An 18,254-nucleotide genomic window follows, 5' to 3' on the forward strand; every position below is an offset into this window, starting at 1 on the left:
TGTAGACCTGTTTTACTGTTTTCTTTCAGCCAGTTATGGGGACAGAGTGTTCTGCTTTCGTGCATGTAGTTTTTCCCCTCTACAGTCTTCAACTGTTTCTGTGGGCCTGTGTCTTCAGTTCACCAGGCAGGCCACTTGCCTCAGGAAAGTTGGTCTTACCTGTGGTCCCGAGGCTCAGAGACCCGGCTCTAAGGTGCTGCCCCATGGGCTCTCCAGCAGTGGCAGCAACCCAGGAAGATCTCGCCGCCCTTCAAGAACCTCCAAGTACCAGGGTTCCAGATGGCCTCAGTGTTTTCTGGCGTCCGAGATGTGTGTGCAGAAACGGTCTCTTCTGGTTTCCAAAGCGTGTCTTTCTTTAGGGACTTTATAAACAAGAACTAAATATAATATAGAAAATAAAGGTGAGGATTTTAGTAAGTTTGAATATGTAGTTATTCAAAATATTTATAAATGATTATTGCAATATGCTATACAGGTAAAATTCCCCCTAATATCTGCAGTTATAGGCATTAACTCAATAGTGTGATAATATAAATAATAGAAAAATTTACATGGTCTAAGTGTTTTTTACCCATGTCATTTTCCAGCATTCTGTGTCCTGGACTAAATGTTGGACCATTAAAAAAATTTGCATAGCTATAAATGAGGCAATATGGCAAAGACTTTAATTTTTAAACACTACATGTTAAAATTTTCAAAGCACCAGGTATAAAATTATTTCCTAACTAAGATGTAGAGCTTTATATGTGTTAGTTCAATAGTTGCCATTCATTCAGTAATTCTATTTAGTGTGGGAAGACAGGTATTGACCTATTTACTGCATGGGAAATAATGTCAGAAATATATTCATTTGACTCATAATTCAGAAATATGACCATATAACCAAAAACCTAGTGTTTCACTATGGTATATGTCATATATTTACAACATTGTAATTTCTTTTCACATAGATCAAATCTCAAAGTATGATATAAAAGTAATCATAATTTAGGTATTTAAATAACTATTGCAAAATATTTTGACAAATCTGTTTTCACCAAGTTGTCAAGTAAAACAAACATGTAAGATAGTCCTTTTGACAATAAAACTTAACTCATTTTATTATAGCAATTATCACTCAGTCATGTAGAGTATTTTAACTGTATAAGTATATTGAAGTTAGTCTTTTAATATCATAATTTACAGTTGAAAATCTTGAAAGCTTTTTATAGCACTCCAATTAACACACGGATTTGCTCCACTGGACTGAGAACAAAAAGTCTTAATTCTGCAAAGCAGCTGAGTGGGTATTTTATTTCTACAACATACTTATTCAGATCATCACGTTTAAGTAAATTTATAGGACTTTTCACCATAATAAACAAACAAACAAAAAAACTATGCAAAAGATCTACACCCTGATATCCCCTGAGGGAAGAACTTCAAAAGCATCACTGTCAAACAAGGATTGAAGTTTTAGAGTTCTTCCAATGCATGATTTTGAAGAACATGTCTGCAGGAAAGCTACACATGCAGTTGGAGTCATGGATTGCTCCAAGTATACTCCTTGGTTGGTTGTTTAGTCTCTGGGAGCTCTGGGGCATTTGGTTGATTGGTAATGTTATTCTTCCTGTGCAGTTGCAAACTTCCTCAGCTACCTCAGTCTTTTTCTCTAACTCCTCCATGAGGGACCTTGTTCTCCGTCCAATGTTGGCCGTGAGCAATCACCTCTGTATTTGTCAGGCTCTGACAGAGCCTTCCAGAAAACAGCTATATCAGGCTCTTGTCAACACGCACCTCTTGGCATACCCAATAGTGTCTGAATTTGGTGACTGCATGTGGAATGGATTTCCATGTGCTGCAGTCTCTGGATGGCCTTTCCTTTAGCCTCTGCTCCAAACTTTGTCTAGGTATTTTTCTGTGGGTATTTTGTTCCCCCTTCTCAGAACTACTCTAGCATCCATACCTTGGTCTTTCTTTTTCTTAAGCTTCCTGAGTTCTATGAATTGAATTTTGGTTATTCTAAGATTTGGGCTAATAACCACTTATCAGTGAGTTCATAATTATGCATGTTCTTCTGTGATTGGGTTACCATACTCAGGATGCTATTTTCTGGTTCCATCCATTTGCCTAAGAATTTTATGAAGTCTTTGTTTTTAATAGCTAACTAGTACTCCATTGTGTATATGTACCACATATTCTGTATCCATTTCTCCATTGAAGGGCATCTGAGTTCTTTCCAGCTTCTGGTTATTATAAATAAGGCTGCTGTGAACATGACAGAGCATGTGTCTTTGTTATATGTTGGAGTATCTTTTGGGTATATGCCCGGGAGGGGTATAGCTGTGTTGTGAGGTAGTTCTATCTCCAACTTTCTGAGGAACCCCCAGACTGATTTCCAGAATGGTTGTACCATCTTGTAATCCCACCAAAAATGAAGGAGTGTTTCTCTTTCTCCATATCCTCACCAGCATCTGCTGTTATCTGAGTTTTTGATCTTAGCCATTCTGACTGGTATGAGGTGGAATCTCAGAGTTGTTTTGATTTATATTTCCTTGATGACTAAGGATGTTGCACTTTTCTTTAGGTGCTTTTCAGCCACTTGATATTCCTCAGCTGAGAATTCTTTGTTTAGCTCTGTATGCCATTTTAGTAGGGTTATTTGATTCTCTGGAGTCTATCTTCTTGAGTTCTTTGCATATATTGGATATTAGCCTCTTTCAGATGTAGGTTTGGTAAGGTTTTTTTCCAATCTACCATCAGATATTTTTGAATAAAGATTCAGTAATGTCTTAGGACATTTATTAAAATGGTGAATATTTAAGGCCATTATAATCTAAATTTTGAAGTCATAAGAGGACTACAGTTAAACAACACTTTCCCAAGTATGAATATCTCATTCCTTCATACAGCTGCTACATTTTATCACTTTCTCTATGTCGATAAATGTGCAGAATCCCATGCTACTCGACCACTCTGTGTAAGAGAACTTTTTTGGTGAGGATTTTTTAAGTTGTACTGTCAAATGATTTCTCTTCTAAAAATGAAGTTTATGGAGTTAATACTTCCTAAGTCCTCCAAACTCAAGTGTTCTGAAGCATTTAAGTATATAAAAGTGTACATTTTAGTGTACTTTATTAAGTATTTTATGTGATATATATATATATATATATATATATATATATATATATTCCAATATCCATGCATGGTCTACCTTTTGCTTTTGAGAAAATGCTGTTTTATAACCTGTATCTAACAGTGTTACCAACAACAGGATACTCTTTTACCACATGGATTTTATTGAAAGTAGAGCCTAAGGCAAGGATTGCAATGTTGATTCTTTATATGAGAACTGCAAATTAAGAAAAATAATATTTTAAGGAGGGGGAAAGGAGGTAAGGCAAAAATGTAAAACAGGGACATGACAGTTGATATTTAGTATGATATTGACTTGATCAAAGAATGTCCTGAGAGACACAGCCAGAATACAGCAAATATATAGGTGAAAGGCATCATTAAACCACTGAACTGAGAATGGGACCCCCGTTGAAGGAATCAGAGAAAGGACTGAAAGAGCTTGAAGGGGCTTGAGACCCCATATGAAAAACAGTGCCAACCAAGCAGAACTTCCAGGTACTAAGCCACTACCCAAAGACTATACATGGACTGACCCTGGGCTCCAACCTCATAGATAACAATGAATAGCCTAGAAAGAGCACCAGTGGAAGGGGAAGCCCTTGGTCCTGCCAAGACTGATCCCCCAGTGAATGTTATTGTTGAGAGGAGGGCGGTAATGGGGGGAGGATGGCAAGGGGAACACCCATAGAGAAGGGGAGGGGAAGGGGTAAGGGGGATGTTGGCTGGGAAACCGGGAAAGGGAATAACAATCGAAATGTAAATAAGAAATACCCAAGTTAATAAAGATGAAAAAAAAAAAAAAGAATGTCTTCCTCATTCATTACCGACTACAACTTTTCTCTGCATGTATGAAGTGTCTCCAGAAGAAATTAAACTGTGAACTAAAGGTCCTGTCAATCCATGAGGGAAGACAATATCAGTTATACCAAGAGTTCTGACAAAACAAAGGTAGGGGGAACTTTGTACTTTTGTATCCTTTCTTATGCTAGTATTCCTTTTTTTATTTTGCCTATTCTGTATGTTTACAGACTTTAGGCTGATTACAATAGTGGACATGCAAAATATCAGATCTTTAGCTGCAAAGACCTGTCACACCAATTTTTCTAGTCCTGAGGATTCCAAGGCTGGAATAAGACACACTGCAAGATTTCTTGACACTAGTCCTTGAGGACTCTAGTGCTGTGCTAGGCTAGACATTGTCAACTCTTCTGGGTCCAAGGAGCCCAGGCATTTTCTCAGCCATAGAACCCATATTTCTTATGATAGATAACAGAATCTCTATTTCCATGACCATATGTTTCATGTAGTATAATAAATCCATTCTCATCTATCCTAACACCTATCTATCTGTTCACCCACCTGTCTATTCTGGAAGACTCCAGAATACAAGGTTAAAGAGGTTTACATAGGCTTCTCTAGCACAAGGTTATATAGTTGCTGCTCTAATTTCTATAATATGAAATATCACAGGTATTGATATCACAGGTTTGAATCCTGACACCATACAAGTCTATATTCATTACTACATATTAAAAGTATATATTGACAGAGACGGAGACTCAGAATTTATCTTTATAATTATGTTTCCATGTTTTACATTTAAAATGCTATGCTAAGCTTGAATGTTTATGGATATTGATTTTGATCCTGCTGTTATTTTACATTTCTATAAATTTTATTCTTTAATGAAAGGGTTATTTGCCCAATTAATGATGCATGCTCTGATTTCTGCTACCACCAAGATGTCAGAAACATGATACCAAGGACCACAACAAATCTTATTAGAAAGCATACTTCAGTATTCGGTGATATGTAGTTTAGATAGAAGTTCCTGTATTTTTAAATATTTATAATTAAAAAGTCTAATTTAATTTACAAAGTACTTGAAATAGACATAGCTCTAAATATTGTCAATATCAATTGTTTCAGTTGGGAAAATACAAAAAGGCATAATGAACAGATAATGCTTTATATTATACATGGCACACACACACACACACACACACAGGAGAGACAGGGAAATACAGAGACAGAGAGAGAGACAGACAGAGAAATAATTTATTGGAGGGATTGGGTCATATGATTATAGATGCCGAGACACAGTCTAAGTCTTCATGCCTAGAAATCAGTGATGGGGGAGATCTGAAGGAATTGGGAGCCATTGTACATCCTAGGGCCAGATGGCTAAATATTTCTCAATCATTTCTTCATTTTCAAAAGATTTATTATTCTTTATGCATAAGTGTTTGTCTGCATATGTGTTTACATGCCACAGGTAAGTCAGAAGAGCGCATAAGATCCCTTGGAACTAGAGTCATAAATGGTTCTTAGCTGGACATGGTGCGAGACGTCAACTTCAAGGTTTTTTGCAAGAGAAGAAAGTGTTCACAACTCCTAAGTCACCTCTCCAAACCCCAATATTTTAAAAGAAGGGCAAGATAGTTTGTTTTTTATTTAAACGCAGAGGAGAGGTGCCATTTTGGTCTTATGTTACTTCTTGTCCTACTTAGGCTCAACTGTTTCAGTAGAGCACAGGATTTTAAAGATGTATCTTCCCTACTGACTCAAATGGCAAACACACACACACACACACACACACACACACACACACACACACACACACACACACACACACACACACGCACACACACACATCTGTAATCACACAAAACATTGTAATAAAAGTCAATAACACTTAACAGTGTACCTTTCAGCAGGTATAGAATGAGCACGCATTGAGTATGGCTAAGGGCTTACCAGCTGAGTGTTCTTTAAGTGCAGATAACACACCAAATAAGCTATGGAACCTTCATATTGACAAATGCTAAACAATTTAAATGACATAACTGTTGATATTACTAAGGTATCTGAATAAAATACGCCTCAATACCTATTTACTTAGATGCTTATTCTAGCCACAGACTTACTTTTTTTCTAGCAGGGAAAACTAATTTTATTTTTATATTATAGATAATTTTTGTAACCTTCAGAACTTACTTCCACATTTTACTTAATTTTTATTTATTTTTTAATTCCTTCACATACCATTCACAGCCCCCCTTGTTCCTCTCTTCCCAGTACCACTCTTATAAAGCTCTGTCTTTATTGTCCACTCCATTCCTCTTAGCGAAGTGGAGCATCACTTGGGTACCACTTGATCAACCCTGAGATATATAGTCCAGGCTGGACTAGGCACAGCCAGCCTGTCTAAGTAGATCCAATGGCAGGGGACAGAAATTGAGACAGCCCCTTCTCCATATTTTAGAGGACCCACATGAAAATCATGCTGCACATTTGCAGAAAATGTGTAGAGAGTCTAGGTCTAGTTCTTACATGCTCCCTGGTTAGTAGCTCAAGCTCTGAGAACCTCCATGGTCCCCGGTTATTTGACTTTTTGTTTTCTTGTGGTATCCTTGACTCTTCCAACTTGCTCACTTCATTCTCACACTCTTTCCCAAGACTCTGTGGGTTCAACCTGATGTTTGGCTGTGGATCTCTGTATCTGCCTTCATCTACTGCTGGAACAAGCCTCTCAGGAGACAGTTATGCTGGGTCATATCTAAAGCATAGCAGAGTATCATTAATAGTATCAGTGATTGGCTCTCTCACATGGATGGGTCTCAAGTTAGGACAGTCATTGGTTGGTTCATGTCTCAGTCTATGCTCCAACTTTATTCCTACACATCTTGTAGACAAGACAAATTTGAGGTTGGAGGTTTTGTGGGCAGACTGATATCCCCCTTCCTTTTCTGGAAATCCTTCCTGGCTATACAAGGTAGCCATTCCATTCTCTACAACCCACACCTGATCACCATCTCCATTCCCCTCATCACCTCCTCTCCTACCCAGTTCCATTGCTCTACTGACCACAGATGATTATGTAGTTTCCCTTTCTCAGACCTATGCACAACCTGCCTTGGGACATCCTTATTACCCAGTTTCTTTGGGTCTGTGCATTGTAGCGTGGTTGTCCTGAACTTTATGAACAATAACCACTTATGAGTCAGTACATACCAAATGTGAGGATATCACATTTGAATACTCTGAAGTTCCTTATATTTGCATATAAAATTCTCGATGTCTTTGATTTTAATAGCTGAATAGTATTTCATTGTGTATATTTACCACATTTTCTTTATCCATTCTTCAGTTGAGAGACATCTAAGCTGTTTCCAGTTTCTGCCTATTATAAATCTACTATGAACATAGTGGAGCAAGTGTCACTCTGAAAAGTAGAGCATCTTTTGGGTATTTGCACAGGTGTGGTCTAGTTGGGTCTTGAGGTAGAATTATTCTGCTTTCAGAGAAACAGCCAAATTGATTTCCAACACGGTTGTCCAAGTTTACATTTCCACCAGAAATGGAGGAGTATTGCATGTGCTACTACTTGAGTTTTTGATTGTAGCCATTGTGATGGATATAAAACGGAATCAGAGTTGTTTTAATTTTAATTTCCTTGATGACTAAGGACAATGAACTTTCTTTAAGTGCTTTTCAGTCATTTATGATTCCTCTGTGAAAAATTCTGTTTAGTTCTGTACCCTATTTTTTTAATTAGATATTTCTTTATTTACATTTCAAATGTTATTCCCTTTCCTGGTTTGCTATCTCCTCCCCTTCCCCAGCTTTTATAAGGGTGTTCCCCTCCCCATCCACCCTCCCTTAGTCCCTTAGTCCCTTAGTCCCAACAGTCCCCTACCCTGGGGGTCCAACCTTGGCAAGACCAAGGGCTTCTCCTTCCATTGGTGCCCAGCAGGGCCATCCTCTGCTACATATGCAGTTGGAGCCATGGATCAGTCCATGTATAGTCTTGTGGTAGTAGTTTAGTCACTGGAAGCTCTGGTTGGTTGGCATTGTTGTTATTATGGGGTTGGAAGCCCCTTCAGCTCTCTCAATTCTTTCTCTAATTCCTCCAACGGGAATCTGGTTCTCAGTTCAGTGGTTTGCTGCTAGCATTTGCCTCTGTATTTGTCATGTTCTGGCTGTGTCTCTCAGGAGAGATCTACATCCAGTTTCTGTCAGCATGCACTTCTTAGCTGCATCAATCTTCTCTAGTTTTGGTGGATATATATATATATATATATATATATGTGTGTGTGTGTGTGTGTGTGTGTGTGTGTGTGTGTGTGTGTGTGTGTGTGTGTGTATATATATATGGGCCACATGTGGGGCAGGCTCTGAATGTCTGTTCCTTCAGTCTCTGCTCTAAACTTTGCCTCCATATCCTCTCCTATGGATATTTTTGGTCCCCCTTTTAAGGAGTGAAACATCCGCATTTTGGCCACTGACTCATTGTTCAGCCCATCTGACCTTAAACTTACCATCCTCTCACCTCAGCCTTCTGAGTACCAGTATTAGCAGCACTTACCACTATGCCTCTGCCTTAACATATTTTAGGCTTATTGGGTTTTATTCCATTCTAAAAGTCACAATAACACAATCAATGTATGTACAATAATTTCTAGAAAAATATTTTATTTAAAATAGCAAAACAGAAAGTTCTATATATGAGTTAACGTTACAGAGCCGGAAGTCCCATTCTGCCTCTGTAACAGCCACTGCAGAAATTCATTGCTCTTTAAGTGAACGCCCAGACGAAGCACATTTTAGTACCTCTAAAAGTCACTATCAACTAGGCGCTGTTGAGTCTTGGAGGAAATTAACTTGGCATATTTTGGTTAGATAATCTCTAGCATCTTTAGCATTTAATTTTAGGTGTCAATTCTTTGTCCACATATCATGTAATTAATTGTTCTTTAACAAAATGTAACCAAATTCTGGTTTTCACTTAGCCCAATTACAAAGCACTGCTGACATTCAGCGGTGATGAACCATTCTATCTGGCAGGAAAGGCCTAAGGGAGAAATCAAGTAGCTATTTAAATTAATGACAGTTGAAAATTAATTCAGTTTGAGTGAGTTAAGTATCACAGAAGCAGAATAAATTACAGAGTTAGAAGGTCAAAATATCTGGATTAAAACCTTATCATCTCTACTTTATCTTTTTGAAATATTCATTCTACAAATGTTTGAATTTCAAGTAGTGTGCTAGGTGCTGATATAGTTGGAAAATAAACTAACATAACTTTACTTCTTCTGCATCATCAGGGCTAATGTATCAGTATATTTAACATTGTAGCAACACCAAGCATAATGTTTAGACTTCAAAAATTTTGCAGAATAAAATACAGATGCTTACAAATTTGAGAGGAAATCTGAAGAAAAAGCACAGAATCCTAGATGAAGTAAATGAATTAATTTGTAAGAGCAGTCAGGGAAGATCCATTAAAATGACATTTCAACTAAAATCTATAAAATAGGTTAAGGGTACACCAAAAGGAGACAATTGATAAATGAAATAAATGTTGGGTTTGAAGTTTTGACTATTCTATTGAGTATATTGAAACATCATTAACTTACATAAGGAATTAAATGTTTATACCCATATTGTATAGATAAAAGTATTTAAATAAAAATAAAGATTTGTTGAAATCATCAACAGATGCTTTTAAGTAGGAAATTGGTACTCTGGCCTAGAATTTAAAAAGGAATGAAGATGGACATTTATTTGGGAGCCATTGTGCTTTAATATTAAAGCAAATAGGACTGATAAAAGCATCCAAGAGAGCATCCTGAGGTGTTTTAAAATATATGCTGATTAATCTTATTTTCAGTAATTGTGTAGAAATGCACACCCCTAAGTGTGCAGTAGAATGACAACATCAGCATATAGACACTGGTTAGATGTTCAGTTGTAGGATCCACTGCTGACTTACTTATTCAAAATCACATTTTGAAGACACTTAGTAGATCATTACAGTAAAGTTTGAAAAGTTCTTTTTTTTTAATTCTTTTTTCATCTTTATTAACTTGGGTATTTCTTATTTACATTTCGATTGTTATTCCCTTTCCTGGTTTCCAGGCCAACATCCCCCTAATCCCTCCTCCTCCCCTTCTCTATTGGTGTTCCCCTCCCCATCCTTCTCCCATTACCGCCCTTCCCCCAACAATCATGTTCACTGGGGATTCAGTCTTGGGAAGACCAAGGGCTTCCCCTTCTACTGGTGTTCTTACTAGGCTATTCATTGCTACCTATGAGGTTGGAGCCCAGGGTCAGTCCATGTATAGTCTTTGGGTAATGGCTTAGTCCCTGGAAGCTCTGGTTGCTTGGCATTGTTGTTCATATGGGGTCTCAAGCCCCTTCAAGCTCTTTCAGTCCTTTCTCTGATTCCTTCAATAGGGGTCCTGTTCTCAGTTCAGTGGTTTAATGATGGCATTCGCCTATGTATTTGCTGTATTCTGGCTGTGTCTCTCAGGAGAGATCTACATCTGGACTTCTTTGCTTCATCCTTCTTATCTAGTTTGGTGGCTGTATATGTATGGGCCACATGTGGGGCAGACTCTGAATGGGTGTTCCTTCTGCCTCTGTTCTAAACTTTGCCTCCCTATTCCCTCCCAAGGGTATTCTTGGTCCCCTTTTAAAAAAGGAGTGAAACATTCGCATTTTGGTCACCCTTCTTGACTTTCACGTGTTCTGTGCATCTAGGCTAAATCGAGCATTTGGGCTAATATCCACTTATCAATGAGTGCATACCATGTGTGTTTTTCTGTGATTGGGTTATCTCGCTCAGGATGATATTTTCCAGTTCCGAACATTTGCCTACGAATTTCATAAAGTCATTGTTTTTGATAGCTGAGTAATATTCCATTGTGTAGATGTACCACATTTTCTGTATCCATTCCTCTGTTGAAGGGCATCTGGGTTCTTTTCAGCTTTTGGCTATTATAAATAAGACTGCTATGAACATAGTGGAGCTTAAAAGTTCTTTTAAAAAGAGAATAGGTTGGAATTACAAAAAATCCAGGATAGCAATAACTATCCTCAACAATAAAAGAATCTCTGGGGGGGGGATCACTATCCCTGACCTCAAGCAGTATTACAGAGCAACAGTGATTAAAAAATGTATGGTAATGGTACAGAAACAGGCAGGTAGATCAATAGAATAGAATTGAAGACCCAGAAATAAACCCACACACCTATGGTCACTTGATTTTTGGTGAAGGAGCTAAAACCAGCCTTTGGGAAAAAGATAGGATTTTCAACAAATAGTGCTGATTTAACAGGCAGTCAGCGTGTAGATGAATGCAAATCAATCCATTTTTATTGCCCTGTACAGAGCTCAAGTCCAAGTGGATCAAGAATCTCCACATCAAGCCAAATACACTAAAACTAATAGAAGAATAAGTGGAGAAGAGCTTTGAACATATGGGCACTGGGGAAAATTTCCTGAGCAGAACACCAGTGGCTTATGCTCTAAGATCAAGAATCACTAAGGGGGATCTTCATAAAATTGCAAAGTTTCTGTAAGGCAAAGGACACTGCATTAGGACAAAACCACATGCAACAGATTGGGAAAAGATCTTTATCAATCCTACATCCAATAGACGGTTAACATACAATATATACAAAGAAATCAAGAAGTTAGACTACAGAGAATCAAATAACCCTATTAAAAATGGGGTTCAGAACTAAACAAAGAATTATCAACTGAGGAATATGGAAAGTATGAGAAGTGCCTAAAGAAATGCTCAACATCCTTAGTCATCAGGGAAATTCAAATCAAAACAACCCTAAGATTCCACCTCACAGCTGCCAGAACCGGTAAGATCAAAAACTCAGGTGACAACAGATGCTGGCTAGGATGTGGAGAAAGAGGAACACTCCTCCATTACTGGTGGAATTGAAAGCTGGTACAACCACTCTGGGAATCAGTCTGGAGGTTCCTCAGAAAATTAGACATACTACTATCTGAGGACCCAGCTATACTACTCTTGGGCATGTACCCAAAAGATTCCCCAACATATAACAAGAACACATATTTTACTATGTTCATAGCAACCTTATTTATTATATCCAAAAACTGGAAAGAACACCGATATCCCTCAATAGAAGAATGGATACAGAAAATGTGGTACATTGACAAAATGGAGTACTACTCAGCTATTAAAAACAATGACTTCGGGGAGACTCTGCAGGATCTGAGGCCCTGAGCAACTTAGCCGTGAAGTCTTTGGCTTGTTTTCTATCTTGCTCATGGTGGGGCTCTCCAAGTCTCTGATTACATTTTAAAAAATGATCTCCAATAAAACAACATTGAAAAAAATAAAAATAAACAGAAAGGAAAGATTAAAAGAGTTGAAGTGGCAGAGCCTGAAGAATTTGTGGTAGACAAATACTGGACCATCATGTAGTGAATGGAAAGGTGGATTATTTCCTGAAGTGGAAGGGGTTCACAGATGCTGATAATACTTGGAAACCAGAAGAAATATTAGATTGTCCAGGATTAATTGAAACATTTCTTAATTCTCAAAAAGCTGGTAAAGAAAAAGATTGTACAAAAAGGAAATCTTTATCTGACAGTGAAACTTATGGTAACAAATCAAGGGAGAAAAGAGATGCTGTTGATAAACCAAGGGGCTTGGCCAGACATCTTGATCCTGCATGAATAACAGGTGCCATAGACAGCAGTGGAGAATTAATGTTTCTCATGAAATGGAAGGACTCAGAGGAGGCTACGTGGTGCTGGCAAAGGAGGCAAATATGAAGTGTCCTCAGGTTGTCATTGCCTTCTGTGAAGAGAGGTTGACTTGACATTCTTGTCCTGAATATGAAGCACAATAATTATTTGCATATATGTGTATATATACACATGTGTACATGAAATATGGACCTTGGGTTTGGAAAAAATAAAAATAGCATTCTAATGAAAATCAAGATTGACATGCTGCTTTTGAAAGTATTGACAGTAGTTGGGATATTTTTTGGTTTTGTTCTTCATTGAAAGTCACTGATTCCTTTGAGCAAGTTAAGAGTTTTCTGTTGCTTCCTTTAACAATAGAATATTTGACACCATGTTGTATTTCTTCAGCTTTGAAGAACAGCTTTTCTTAAATGCTGGGGAGATTTTACAGTTATTACTCATCAGAACTTATTTTTAACTGGGACAGAAAAGGACCATTCTGGGTTTTTTGTATGTATGCAGTGTATACATAAAACACTTACATAACCTGTTTATTTTGTCTTGTTTTTAATACTCAAAAGAACCAAACATAAAAACACAAGTTGATGAAACTCTAATATTGTGAACGTTTTCTTGAAACCATAACCTTTCAGATTAAGCAGAATCTGTAAGTTATTGAATATTTTAAAATGAACCCCATCAGAATTGATGTATTATCAAGTAAATACAGTAGTTCATTTACTGAATGTTGTCCATACCAACTCCCCTTTCAGAAAATAGATTTAAACAAAGTAGCATTATGATTTAATAACAAGACTTGAGCGGAGTATGGTGGTGCACACCTCCAGCTGGTCTACAGAGGCATGTCCAGGTCAGCTAGTCTGTGCAAAGGCTCCTCTGGTGAACCATTCCTTTGTAGAAAGTTAAAATTTGTACTAAAAGGTTATGATTTGTGGAATCTGTTTGATGTGGAAATAGAACCATGGTTGGAGACCTGCTAAGTGAGTGAAGAAAATTGGTCAAAATCAGTTAATGCCCTACATGCTTTTTCTTTACCCTGACTCATTCCTTACTGGTGGATCAATCTTTTCAATATATTTCTTCTTGCTCAATGAGCCAGAAAAGTAACTTTGTAGTATCAGAATGTCATCCAACTCTATATTTACTTTATTGTAAATAATAGTGAACAGTGGTCAATAAATAGTTTTATGTTCCTTTAAAAAATGACTTCATGAAATTCATAGGCAAATGGATGGAACTAGAAAATATTATCCTGAGTGGTAACCCAATCTCAAAAAAACACACATGGTATGCACTCACTGATAAGTGGATATCCAAAAGCTCGGATTACCCAAGATACTATTCATAGACCACAGGAAGCTAGAGAAGAAGAATGACCATACTACAGATATTTCAGTCCTTCTTAAAAAGGGGAACAAAAATATTCACAGCAGAAAATACTGAAACAAAGTTTGGAGCAAAGACTGAAGGAAAGGCCATCCTGAGACCTGGGGATCCAGCCCGTACACATAGAGCTATCAAACCCAGACGATATTGCTAATGCCAAAAGTGTGTGCTGAGAGGAGCCTGATATAGCTTTCTCCTGAAAGGCTCTGTCAGAGTCTGACAAATACAGAGGTGAATGTTCACAGCTGACCATTGAACTGAGAATGGGGTTCCCTCTGGAAGAGTTAGAGAAAGGATTGAAGGAGTTGAGGGGGTTTGTAACCCCATAAAAACAACAATACCAACCAACCAGAGCTCCCAGGGATTAAACAATCATCCAAAGAGTATAGACGGACAGATCCATGGCTCCAATTGCATATGTAGCAGAGGATGGCCTTGTTGGATGACAATGGGAGGAGAAGCCCTTGTTCTTGCCAAGGCTGGACCCCACCGGTGTAGGGGAATGTCAGTGCAGAATGGCAGGAAGGGGTGTGTGGATACCTGGGCACACCCTCATAGAAGAAGGTAGAGGGGGATGGGATAGGGGGGTTATGGATGGAAAACTTGGAAAGGGGATAACATTTAAAATGTAAATAAAAAATATCCAATAAAAAATAAGTGGACATTGACCATAAACAACAGGATAATCATGCAACAATCTACAGATCCAAAGAAACTGAGTAATAAGTAGGGCCCAGGGAAGGATTGGTAAATCTTATTCATAAAGTGTAGCCTAATAATTATTGGAGAACAATGGAAAGAAGATTGTATGAGGAGGGTAACAGGGATGGTGATCTGTTGTGGGTTAAGGGAGCTGGGAGATGTGTAGGAGTACCGAAAGAAAGGAAAAGGAGAGTGAGATTGGAAATGGTGGGAGCATCTTTGGGACCAGCTGAAGGCATAGGACTGTGGAGGGTATGGGTAGTCTATTTGGGAGACCCTAGCTGAGATTCTTACCAGAGGAATATAGAGAGACTGAAGTGGCAACTTTTAATCCACCCACAAAGTCTTTAACTCAATATTTGTCTTGCCTATAAGATGTGCATAGATAAAGATGGAGCAGCGCCTGTGGAAATAGCCAATCAATGACAGCCCCAACTTGAGACATCCCAAGTGTTGAGGGCTCATGCATGATTACGCCAACATTTTAAGTAATGTATAGGTATCATCAGACATCAAAAGAGTCCTTTTAAGGATATTCTGATTAGAAAATGCATGAGTCTTTGTGAATAAATTTGAAGCTGGGATATAGCCCCCAAATAGATAGTTGTTTCAGAAGAATGTAATGTCTGCCGATATGATACAAGCAGTGGGAAGTGAGAACAGCCTACCAAAAGAGAGGTGATACAATGTACAGCTAGTGAGACTATAGATACAAGTACTGTTCATAACCTTTGGTAGGTACAGTTCAGTACTTTGCGACCAGAATTTCAGACAGAATTTAAAGGAATTAATGATTGCCTAACTACTATTATGCAACCAGCTGAGTTTTGTTCTTACTTTGGTCTTATTTTTTTTAATCTTCTTTCTTTGGGGAGGATGTTGACTCTGTTTTATAGTATGTTAGAATTACATAAAGTCATACCATTTTGAATTTTATAGAGGGCACACAGCTTCATACCTTGAATTTAAGGGGGACTTTAATACTTGGAGTTCTAAAAATGATGGAATTATTAAAACTTCAAGGATTCTTGGATGTTATTACATTTCTTTTGGACTAGAAGAGCACCATGTTCAACTGTAGACAAAAGACAAATTCTATCATTTAAACCTGAACATTCTCCAAATTCTGATATAATAAAAAGCCTTGATCACCAACCTGTTACCTTGAAATGAAGAAATGACATCTATCAGAGGTTTGAGCTACTTGAAAGAGATTATGCCATTGGATGCAGGCTCAGATAAGTCAAAATATGACCCCAGATATATCACTGACTCTGCTCCCAAGATGTCATGAAGTTAGCAATTTTGCTCTATTATGCATGCCCTGCCATGTATTCTGCTTTTCAGGAAACCCGAAAAGAAACCACAAGACCCCGATATTCTTTTATTCTTTAAAACGATTTATCTGGAGTATTTGTAGCAATAATAGAAGGCGTACTAGCACATTCCTCAAAGCTAAAGAACCAACAGAAAGATTAATGTTAAGTAAATCATTAACTCACTTAGGATATGCAATGTTGCATTTTATTCTGGCAATTGTATTTTTTCATGAATCTCATGATTCATAGAGCATGGAAGAGAATACCAAAAGCTTTGTGTCTTTGTTGGGGAAGTAAATACCAAAGCCTGTACATGTTTTTCATTTCATCTAACAAATATTGAAAACATCACATAAAGAGAGGAAATCACCCTAGTAATGCAACTGTATCACATAGTATGTGTCAAACCATTTCCACTTAAATATTGGTCATTAAGAAATGAAGACCAGAGTCACCAGGAGCGCCAACACGCCTGAGAGCAGAGGTAAGATCAACTCGTGGGCTCCAAGAGACCTGCCTGGTGACCTCAGGACACACAAATGAAGGAACAATTTGGAACAGGACACTGCCAGTTTCTGTTTGTGCCCAGAGCTGAACTACTCCCATAGCTCTCAGTACCCAAATCCCATGGGGGGAGAGAGCTGGACTCTGAGAAGTGCAGACAATCTTGAGAGCACAGGGAAACAACCACTTTTGCTTACATTCTTGGCCCAAGAGGAACCTGCCTAGTGCCCTCTGGATAGAAGATCCCAGGAGCAGTCAGGGGCAAGACCCTTCTGGTTTCTGCCTGAGCCCAGAACTGAAAGCCAGTCATCTGAAGCGCTGACAAACTTGAGAGCAGAAGTAAGACCAAGTGACCCACCTGGAAGCTTCAAGACACACAAATCCAGGAGCAGCTCTCTGATCCCAGATCTGGCTGAAAGAAAACAGATCTACAGGAGTGCTGACAGGCAGGCTTATAAGAAGGTCAGGCCACTGGCAGAGTCAGCAAGACAAGCTAACACCAGAGACAACCTGTTGGCAAGAGGCAAGCTCAGGAACCTAAGCAACAGAAACCAAGACTACTTGGCATCATCAGAGCCCAGTTCTCCCACCAGGGCACATACTGGATATCCAAACACACAGAAAAAGCAAGATTTGGATCTAAAATCACATCTCATGGTGATGATAGAGGACTTTATTAACTTGAGTATTTCTTATATACATTTCGAGTGTTATTCCCTTTCCCAGTTTCCGGGCAAACATTCCCCTCCCCCCTCCCCTTCCTTATGGGTGTTCCCCTCCCCACCCTCCCCCCATTGCTGCCCTCCCCTCAACAGTCTAGTTCACTGGGTGTTCAGTCTTAGCAGGACCCAGGGCTTCCCCTTCCACTGGTGCTCTTACTAGGATATTCATTGCTACCTATGAGGTCAGAGTCCAGGTTAAGTCCATGTATAGTCTTTAGGTAGTGGCTTAGTCCCTGGAAGCTCTGGTTGCTTAGCATTGTTGTACATATGGGGTCTCAGCCCTTCAAGCTCTTCCAGTTCTTTCTCTGATTCCTTCAACGGGGGTCCTATTCTCAGTTCAGTGGTTTGCTGCTGGCATTCGCCTCTGTATTTGCTGTATTCTGGCTGTCTCAGGGCGATCTACATCCCCGCTCCTGTCGATCTGCACTTCTTTGCTTCATCCATCTTGTCTAATTGGGTGGCTGTATATGTATGGGCCACATGTGGGCAGGCTCTGAATGGGTGTTCCTTCAGTCTCTGTTTTAATCTTTGCCTCTCTCTTCCCTGCCAAGGGTATTTGTTCCCCTTTTAAAGAAGGAGTGAAGCATTCACATTTTGATCATCCGTCTTGAGTTTCATTTTGTTCTAGGCATCTAGGTAATTCAAGCATTTGGGCTAATAGCCACTTATCAATGAGTGCATACCATGTATGTCTTTCTGTGATTAGGGTTAGCTCACTCAGGATAAAACAGACATGAATAATTCCCTTAAAGAAATACAGGACAACACAAGTAAACAAACAGAAGCCCTAAAGAGGAAACACAAAAATCCCTTAAAAAATTATAGGAAAACACAACCAAATAGGTGAAGGAATTGAACAAAACCATGTAGGATTTAAAAATGGAAATAGATACAATAAAGAAAGCACAAAGGGAGATAGAAAATCCTGGAGATAGAAAACCTAGGGGAGAAATCAGAAATCAT

The 18,254-nt window shown here is 38.5% G+C and overlaps 1 pseudogene; it reads left to right on the forward strand.

Annotated features, from left to right (window-relative positions):
- The first annotated feature begins 12,249 nt into the window (after positions 1-12,249).
- Positions 12,250-12,798, forward strand: LOC116895580 (annotated as a pseudogene).
- Positions 12,799-18,254: the final 5,456 nt, after the last annotated feature.

This window comes from Rattus rattus, chromosome 3 (genome assembly GCF_011064425.1).
Source record: "Rattus rattus isolate New Zealand chromosome 3, Rrattus_CSIRO_v1, whole genome shotgun sequence".
Lineage (NCBI taxonomy): Eukaryota > Metazoa > Chordata > Mammalia > Rodentia > Muridae > Rattus > Rattus rattus.